We start from the raw sequence: 9,728 nt of genomic DNA on the forward strand, positions 1-9,728 counted from the left end.
TGGAAGCAATTAAAAGAGGGACAATACAGATAGGGTTACCATATTTCAAGTTCCCAAAAAGAGAACACTGTCAGAGGGAGGGAAGCTGGAGGGGAGGAGAGAGAGGGGGGAGGCGGAGCTGGAGGAGGTACAGTTGGGGTAGCTGGAGGGGGTACCTGTGGCAGGGGTACTCACTGGGGGTGGTGGTCAGTGTCGCTCCCTGTCATGGTGGCAGGATGGCTGACCTAGGCCCAGGATGCAGCGACAGCCATCAGTCAATGCCTCCTTGCGGGACCCCCTCCCCAGGGCTGGGAGCCAGGGCCTGGGTGGGAGGAATCTGGCAGCTGTGACTGCAAGGGAATGGACTAATCAGCTGTGGATGCAGGGGAAGTATCAACCAGGAAGCAGACCAATCGGGGCTCTTTCTGAGCTGCAATGGCTGTTCTGCAAAAATCCTGGACAGTGCCTGTTATTTGAAAAATTCACAGAGACAGAGGACAGCTCGTCAAAAAAGAGGCAATGTCCAGGAAAACCCAGATGTCTGGTAACCCTAAATACAGGGAGATTTTGTGGGCTTCATTCAACAAACGTTTACCAATTTTTTGCAAAATATGTTCAGATTATAAGGTGGGTAGAAAGCTGGCTAGATCATCGGGCTCAACGGGTAGTGATCAATAGCTCCATGTCTAGTTAACAGCTGGTATCAAGCGGAGTACCCCAAGGGTCGGTCCTGGGGCCGGTTTTGTTCAATATCTTCATTAATGATCTAGAGGATGGCATGGATTGCATCCGCAGCAAGTTTGCAGATGACACTAAACTGGGAGGAGTGGTAGATACACTGGAGGGTAGGGATAAGATACAGAAGGAACTAGACAAATCAGAGGATTGGGCCAAAAGAAATCTGATGAGGTTCAACAAGGACAAGTGCAGAGTCCTGCACTTAGGACGGAAAATCCCATGCACTCCTACAGACTAGGGACCAAGTGGCTAGGCAGCAGTTCTACAGAAAAGGACCTAGGGGTTGCAGTTGACAAGAAGCTGGATATGAGTCAACAGTGTGCCCTTGTTGCCAAGAAGGCTAAAGGCAGTTTGGGCTGTATAAGTAGAAGCATTGCCAGCAGATCGAGGGACGTGATCATTCCTCTCTATTTGGCTTTGGTGAGGCCTCTTCTGGAGTACTGTGTCCAGTTTTGGGCCCCACACTACAAGAAGGATGTGGAAAAATTGGAAAGAGTCCAGCGGAGGGCAACAAAATGATTAGGGGGCTGGAGCTTATGACTTATGAGGAGAGGCTGAGGGAACTGGGATTATTTAGTCTGCAGAATAGAAGAATGAGGGGGGATTTGATAGCTGCTTTCAAATACCTGAAAGGAGGTTCAAAAGAGGACGGATCTTGGCTGTTCTCAGTGGTAGCAGATGATAGAACAAGGAGTAATGGTCTCAAGTTGCAGCGGGAGAGGTTTAGGTTGGATAAAAAGAAAAACTTTTTCACTCGGAGGGTGGTGAAGCACTGGAATAGGTTACCTAGGGTGGTGGTGGAATCTCCTTCCTTAGAGATTTTTAAGGTCAGGCTTGACAAAGCCTTGGCTGGGATGATTTAGTTGGGGATTGGTCCTGCTTTGAGCAGGGGGTTGATCTAGATGACCTCCTAAGGTCCCTTCCAACCCTGATATTCTATGATCTACTTATAGCCCAGGGGAAAGTTCACTTTAATATTGGCAGTTTGATTGAAATTTGGAGAGGTTTTTTGTACCAATCACTTAAATACATGGAAGTTACTAGATGGGGCTTATTTACTCCACAAAAACTTTTTTAAAGGTATCATCATAACTCTGATCTTTGCTCGTGATGGATTGCAGTCACATGGTGGGTTCATTGACACCTATGCTGTGGGATTACCTTGGGACACATCATTTGGGAATCTTTTAAAGTACAAGGTAGTAAATTAATATCCCAGTAGCTTTGCTAGGAACAGAAAATGACCATCTCTCACCTCCATTCAGAATTTCACTAACTGCAACCATTGACCCAATGGGATAGCTCCAATGTCCGGATGCAAAATCATAGGCTTTGGGAACAAAGGGCTGTTCTAGCAATGGCAAAATGTGCAGAAATATGTGTAGAAAGGAAAGTACTTTGTGTTTGGTCACATTCATTGTCTTGCAAAGCCTGGTGTATCTGCCACTAAACCCTACTTTGTTCCATGCAGGTGAAAAGGTTCTGCCTCCAGCACCTTATCTGTATTCCTTGCCTATACCTGTTGTATTTACCATGTCATTCTCTGTACACTTTTCAATGGCATGCTACACACCCTATGTCCCTATCCTCTTACATACCCCCATGATTTTTGACTGCAATTCTTCCTTCCCTCTTCCCATCACTCTTGTCATAAATGTAAAGAGAAGAGTAAATCCCTTTAAAATCCCTCCTGGGCAGAGGAAAAATCCTCTCACCTGTAAAGGGTTAAGAAGCTAAAGGTAACCTCGCTGGCACCTGACCAAAATTACCCATGAGGAAACAAGATACTTTCAAAAGCTGGGAGGAGGGAGAGAAACAAAGGGTCTGTGTCTGTCTGTATGCTGCTTTTGCCGGGGATAGACCAGGAATGGAGTCTTAGAACTTTAGTAAGTAATCTAGCTAGGTATGTGTTAGATTATGATTTCTTTAAATGGCTGAGAAAAGAACTGTGCTGAATAGAATGACTATTCCTGTCTGTGTATCTTTTTTGTAACTTAAGGTTCTGCCTAGAGGGATTCTCTATGTTTTGAATCTAATTACCCTGTAAGGTATCTACCATCCTGATTTTACAGAGGTGATTTCTTTACTTCTATTAAAAGTCTTCTTGTAAGAAAACTGAATGCTTTTTCATTGTTCTCAGATCCAAGGGTTTGGGTCTGTGGTCACCTATGCAAATTGGTGAGGATTTTTACCAAACCTTCCCCAGGAAGTGGGGTGCAAGGGTTGGGAGGATTTTTGGGGGAAAGACGTGTCCAAACTACGTTTCCCAGTAAACCCAGTTAGAGTTTGGTGGTGGCAGTGGAGATCCAGGGACAAAGGATAAAATTAATTTGTACCTTGGGGAAGTTTTAACCTAAGCCGGTGAAGGTAAGCTTAGGAGGTTTTCATGCAGGTCCCCACATCTGTACCCTAGAGTTCAGAGTGGGGAGGAACCTTGACAACTCTAAAAGTGAAACCCACAGTTTCCAGTGTGTCTGGGCAGAGTCAGGTACTTTCAGGAGCGAGCTGAGCAGTAGGATGGCTGGGGCTGCCTGGAGGTAAGTTAGGGCAGGATCTCCATAGTGTACGCAGGAGACAATTCTCCAGAGACAGTCTGTGCATAGAAGAGAGGCATCTTTCAGGGCCTGAGCAGGAGGACAGGGCCCATTCAAAAGCCTGTATAACCAAGGGGAATTGCATCCATCTGATGCAACTCAAGCAAGGCCTCTCCCTCTGCCAGGGATTTGTGGCATTTTCTGTCACTAGGGTTGCCAACTCTGACTGAAGCTATTCTGGGGGACTTTTTTTTTCCAATATGACATAATGTTATTTTCTTAAAATATCCTATTAAAATCTCCTGGATTGCTTTCAATAGTCACCGGGAGTTCAATGCTGATTCAGGCAGACTCCAGGCCAATCCTGGAGGGTTGGCAACCCTATCATCACAGATGGGACAAAAGCAGCCCTCAATTCCCTGTGCTACAAGGCACAGAATGTCCTAGCCTCTAAAGAGAGGCATTGGCAGCCACTGTGCCTTATAAGGCCCTCACATGGAAGCATTACCATGGCAACTGAACTCTGCTTCAGACAGGAGGGAGCTTTCCTAGAAACCCCAACCCAGCACTTAGCACTACAACAGCCCCCAATTCCTCAGGTCACACAACGAGCCCCAGTGACCAACATACAGAGAGACATATGGCAATGTGGGAAAGGGGACAAGATGAGCCCCGCAGCAGCAGGCAATACATACAGAGTGAGTGACGTCAGAGCCAATTCGTATACCTCCCTGTAGCTACAGGCACAATGTACGTGTGTGTATAGGGGGAACAAGTAGTACTAGGGTTGCCAACAATCCAGGATTGGACTGGAGTCTCCCGGAATTGGCATCCAATTCCCAGTGACTATTGAAAGCAATCCAGGAGATTTTAATAGGATATTTTAAAAAAATGACATTATATCATGTTGGGGAAAAAAATCTCCCAGAATAGTTTGTCAGAGTTGGCAACCCTAGCAAGTACATCTGTGGCTGTGTATGCAAAGGCAGGAATGAATGGGTGCTGAGGGGGAATGAGTGTACACTGCAGTGTGTGTGTTTGTGTAGGTGTAAGTGCATATCTGTACAAGCATAGGCAAGAAAGCATGTGTGTGTGTGTGTGTGTGTGTGTGTGTGCCTCTACGGCTGTAACTGGATGTGTGTGTGGCAGGTAGAATCATAGAATCATGGAATATCAGGGTTGGAAGAGAATTCAGGAGATCATCTAGTCCAACCCCCTACCTGGAGCAGGACCAATCCCCAACTAAATCATCCCAACCAGGGCTTTGTCAAGCCTGACCTTAAAAACTTCTAAGGAAGGGGATTCCACCACCTCCCTAGGTAACGCATTCCAGTGTTTCACCACCCTCCTAGTGAAAAAGTTTTTCCTAATATCCAACCTAAATCTCCCACAGTGTACATTGGGGTACAGTAAACTCCTTGCTTAATGTTGTAGTTATGTTCCTGAAAAATGCGACTTTAAGCAAAACGATGTTAAGCGAATCCAATTTCCCAATAAGAATTAATGTAAATAGGGGGGTTAGGTTCCAGGGAAATTTCTCAGGGAATGCCTTAGTGATAAATCATGAACTAGCACTCAGCTGAGCCCGCAAGGGTTAACACATTGTTGTTAATATAGCCTCACACTCTACAGGGCAGCACAAATGGAGGGAGGGGAGAGAGCATGGCAGACAGAGACACACATCCTGTGTGTGTGAGAGAGAGATGTGCATTGCCCCTTTAAGTACGCTGACGCCACTTTTAAGTACATTGCCTTTTAAAATAAATCAGGAAGTTGAGAGTGCGGCCAGGAAGCTCCCTCTGACCTGAGCCCTGTCCTGTGTCCCCCCTACTCTGTGGGGATGGGGTAAGCGGGGTGCAGGAGCAAGGGGGAGGAGGACACCCTGACATTAGACCCCCTCTCCTCCCCCCTTCCGCCAGCAAGCAGGAGGCTCCCGGGAGCAGCTCCAAGGCAGAGGGCAGGAGCAGCACAGGGCAGTGGGGGGAGGGACAGCTGAACTGCTGGCAGTTGGTAGCCTGCTGGGCGGCTGCTGCACAGGGAACTTAGGGGAGCGGGGAGCTGATGGGCGGGCTGCCGGTCCACCCTGGTTCCAAGCCCCCCTCCCCCAGCTAGCTGCAACAGGCTGCTCTTCCTGCAAGCAGTGGACAAAGCAGGCGGCTGCTAAACAATGTTATAAGGGAGCACTGCACAACTTTAAACGAGCATGTTCCCTAATTGATCAGCAACGTAACAACGAAACAACGTTAACCGGGACAACTTTAATTGAGGAGTTACTGTAATAGTATGAAAACCTCATCTTTTTGGGCCCTTATTTAGAAAAGTAATTTAATATGCCTAGTATTCAGCAAAGCAGGTAAGCACATGCTTAACTTTAGGCAGGTGCTTAAGTCCCTGGAATATACCTTGCTGAACAGGGATGGACTGTGGCATGCGGCCTTCTGTTCTGTGCGGAGGAGTGTGTGTGTCTGTGAGTAATCCCGTGTAACTGCAGCCACTCTGGTAGTGTATTGTCATTAGCAGAGAGCTACAGCATTACGCAGGACTCGTGCATCTGCAGTGGAAGTCCCCAGGTGTATATGCAGTATGGTGGGCTCCAGTCTCTTGTGCAGGGCCCGAAGGGTATATGCAATAGCAGCTTTAAACCACCTTTGCAATCCTGGGTTCTGGGGCCCCTGGGTACCAGTCAGACCCCTGTGTGAATCAGAGAAGCCTGAATTCTGTGCTCACCAAAGGCCCCTAGTGCCATTTATGGCAGCTGCGTCACCACCTCCACACCCCCTTCTCTGTGGCTAGACCTAATTGTCACAGGAACTGCTCCAGTGGCCCTGCTGTGCCCAGGGACCCCCTGCACACAGGGAATCTTCCTTGGCCGAATCCACTGGGTCTGGGCTGTGTTGTGCTGTGGGAGTAGCATGAAGCAGTCACACATCACTGGCGAATAAGGACTGCAGGTTTTAAGCATGTGACCACATCCTGCTTTTTCTCAGGTTTCCTGCCTTATTCTGGGTGACACCTATCACTGTCGACAGAGATAGCACAAAGTAGGATTCACAGGGACATGAGTAGGGCTTCGGCTTTGTGCTAACTCTGCACAAGAGTGTGTCGCCCTCTGTGGGCAGCATGGCCGGGGAATGGGGCAGAGTTGTGCAGTGAAGGAGATTTGAGTGAAGTGCATCCCTGCCCCTTTCACTTCAGGGACCAAGGCAGCAGTGTGCAGGGTTGGGATGGTGCACAGGGGCTGAGGCATAGGGCACAGTTAGATTGATGAGGATACACGGACATGCTGAGCACTGTCCATCATGTGCACTGGACCAGGCAGGGGCTTCCATGAAAAAAAGTGACAGGGTAAGCCAAGACTGTACTGTCATGCAGGTGCTTAAGCAGGGTTGCTATGTAGACATGAATTTCTGTGTGTGTGAAGGTCTGAGATCCTGTCTGCGGGTGTTGCGTGTTTATGTTGTTTGTAGGAAGAAAATGATAGCACTAAACAGCTGACCAATCTACTTTATTCTAAGAACTTCTAACCCACACTGATTGTAATTCCTTGAACAACCAATCCCAGGTTACAAGGTAACTCCCTGCCTAACACCACCACAGGATTGTGTGCCACCAGCTCAACCTCCATTTCAAAACCACGATGGCCACATTTCCACAAGTGGCTTTGGATATGCAGCAGATTGGAGTAAAAGGGAGTTGTGAGTGCACTTCTGGAAGTCAGGCCCCATTTTGGGGGTCTGAGGCTGGGCACCCAGTATTGGAGGCCCCCCCCAAATTAGAGGGCATATTTGTAAATTGGGCTGCATGTTTCTAGCCCTTATGTTTGCAAAAAAGTTTGAACACATCCTTGGAGAATAACTGATGCAGTGATGTCTGTTTTTCCAAAGCACGGAGCAGGCCAGCTGCTCCCAGTAGGTCGATGGCATCTCTGCAACGGTTAAAGGGTCATGAACAATGCTTGCTCCTCTGACATTGCTCTCAGCTGTGTCAGTTTTGCAGGGCTTTATGGGATGCTGATAGTCATTCATCACATTTTTATTAGCATGGGCACAGACATCTGGGGCCTTGGGGGTGCTTTCACACACCATTTAGTGATTGCATTAATATATAAAGAAAACACTGAATTTGGAACAGAAGCTCATTTCACTCACTCATTTCACTAATACAAAGCTACTCATTGAAGCGTTACTTTTAAAACCTGAGTAAAAAGAACAATTTACTCATCTGAAAAGGTTCCAAACAATGAACTTCATTCTGGGTTAGTTGAAATGAATTCTTCTGCAACATCTATAAGCTGCAAGTCATCAGTTTTGTCCTTGTGTACAAGTAAAATCATATAGCAGCTGATTTGTGATTACCCCATTGTGGATCAAAGACACGTTTTAATACAACATAGAGCATTGAAACTATGTTCACTTACAGCAGGGGTTCTCAAACTGCGGGTCTGGACCAGTGATGAGCTGCCAAAATCTTAACAACCAGTTCCCTATAAAAAGTTCTGATTTAAGGGATGTGCCACGAGGTGGAGGGGGTGGGAATGTAGTGGCAGGAAAGAGATTGCACAGAAGCAAAGGGGGCTTGTTGCAGGGGGTACAGTGGCAGGGAGGGAGTGGCACAAGGGAGAAGTGGGCAGGAGGGGGTTGTTGCAAGGGGCTGGCAGGCGGGGGTGTGTATGTGCCTAGGGTTGTTGCAGGGGGGTGAAGGTGGCAGGGAGGGATTTGCACAAGGGAGGAGTGGGCAGGAGGGAGATGGCAGGTGGGGGGTCCCAAGGTTGATGCAGGGGTGAAGGTAACAGTGGCTGGCTGGGGGTGGGTTGCCGGGTAGAGGTTGCTCAGAGGCAAAAGTGGCAGGACAGAGTGGGTTGTTGGGGTGGTGGGTGCACAGGGGAGAAGGTAGCTGGTCGGTGGGTGTTGGAGTGGGTGGCACTGGCTGGGGGAGGGGTTCCCGGGTTGCTCCCACATACACCATTCCCCAGGCCAGGGACTGGACCTGCCCACCCCCTGGTGCTCCGCAGGCCCGTGCAGCTCTCCATGGCCCGGCTAGGTACCTTGCAGGCGGAGTAGACACCCAGCTTCTGTGCCCAAAGAGCAGAGCGCAGCTGCGCCTTCTTCCCCACGCCGCTGGCCTAGCCGGGCTCCCCACCGCCCCCGGAACTCTCAACAGTGGCGCAGGCAGCCAGTCCCCCCGCGCCCAAGCTGGGCTCCCTAGGGCTCTCAGCAGCGGAGCAGGCAGCTAGCCCCCCAACCAAAGCGGGCTCCCCACCACCCCTGGGGCTTTCAGCTTCCGCCGCTGAGAGCCCCAGGGGCAGCTGGGAGCTCGGCTCAGCCCACGGCGTGGGGAAGAAGGCGCAACTGCTAGTGCTAGACCCTCCCCTTCCCCGCTCCGCCACTGGCTGCTCCCCCGGGCCGAGAGACTGGCCGCGCCATGGGCAGCCCCTATGGAGCCAGGAGGTGGGGAGCAGCGGCAGCCTTGTGCTCAGCTGTTTAAAAAAAATTGGGGGGGGCACCGCTTTTTGGTGCCCCTAACCACTTAGCGACCTAGGCGGCCGCCTAGTGGTTGCACCAGCCCTGCCCAACAGACCCCCTGGAACTCCCATGCCTACCCAACCCTGCCCCGTTCCGCGTTCCCTGACCGCCCCCCGAGAACCTCCGTCCCCTCCAACTGCTCTCTGCCCCTTATCCAACCCCTCCTCCCAGCCCCAGCCCAGCCCCCTTACCATGCTGCTCAGGGCAGTGTATATGGATGCTGCGCGACCTGCTGGAGCTCACAGCCCCACTCCCTTACCATGCCGCTCAAAGTGGCAGGAGCTGCCGAGCTGCCCAGGAGCAGTCCAGAGCGCTGACAGCGCGGCACGCTGAGGCTCTGCAAGACGGGGGAAGGCGGTGGAGGAGCCTGGGGAGCCTCCCCAGCGGGGAGCTCAGGGAGCCATAACAATTTTTAACAACCGGTTCTAAAACTGGTTCAAAATTTAACAGCCGGTTGGTGCAAACCGACTCCAGCTCACCACTTGTCGGGACCCCTCAGGGGTTATTACATGGCGGGTTGTGAGCTGTCAGCCTCCAACCCTGACCCCGCTTTGCCTCCAGTATTTATAATGGTGTTAAATATATAAAAAGATGTTTTTAATTTATTGGGGGGGCCACACTCAGAGGCTTACTATGTGAAAGGGGTCACCGGTACAAAAGTTTGAGAACCACTGACTTATAGCATTGGTTATGGTACCACCAAAATCATTTTTATCTCCTTCACCACTTCAGAAACAGCTGACATTCAGTTTAACTCAGCAAATATATTTCTGAACTGCCTTCAGTGATCTTTCAGTAAGCTGGCAAGACGGGGGAAGGTAACATAAGAAGCTGAGAGGTTTCAGAGTGGCAGCCGTGTTAGTCTGTATTCGCAAAAAGAAAAGGAGTACTTGTGGCACCTTAGAGACTAACAAATTTATTTGAGCAAGACCCACTGTATTTTCCACTGAATGCA

General features: G+C 49.7%; 1 long non-coding RNA gene across 1 annotated transcript in view; it reads right to left on the minus strand.

Moving 5' to 3' along the window:
* LOC142073089 (uncharacterized) overlaps positions 1 to 9,215 on the minus strand; it is a 56,625-nt gene extending 47,410 nt beyond the window's left edge. Inside the window, exon 1 of the long non-coding RNA XR_012669778.1 lies at positions 8,965 to 9,215. This is a non-coding gene — a long non-coding RNA (uncharacterized LOC142073089). The remainder of the gene's footprint in view (positions 1 to 8,964) is intronic.
* Between the last annotated feature and the right edge of the window lie 513 nt (positions 9,216 to 9,728).

Source organism: Caretta caretta, chromosome 8, assembly GCF_965140235.1.
Source record: "Caretta caretta isolate rCarCar2 chromosome 8, rCarCar1.hap1, whole genome shotgun sequence".
NCBI classification, from domain to species: domain Eukaryota; kingdom Metazoa; phylum Chordata; order Testudines; family Cheloniidae; genus Caretta; species Caretta caretta.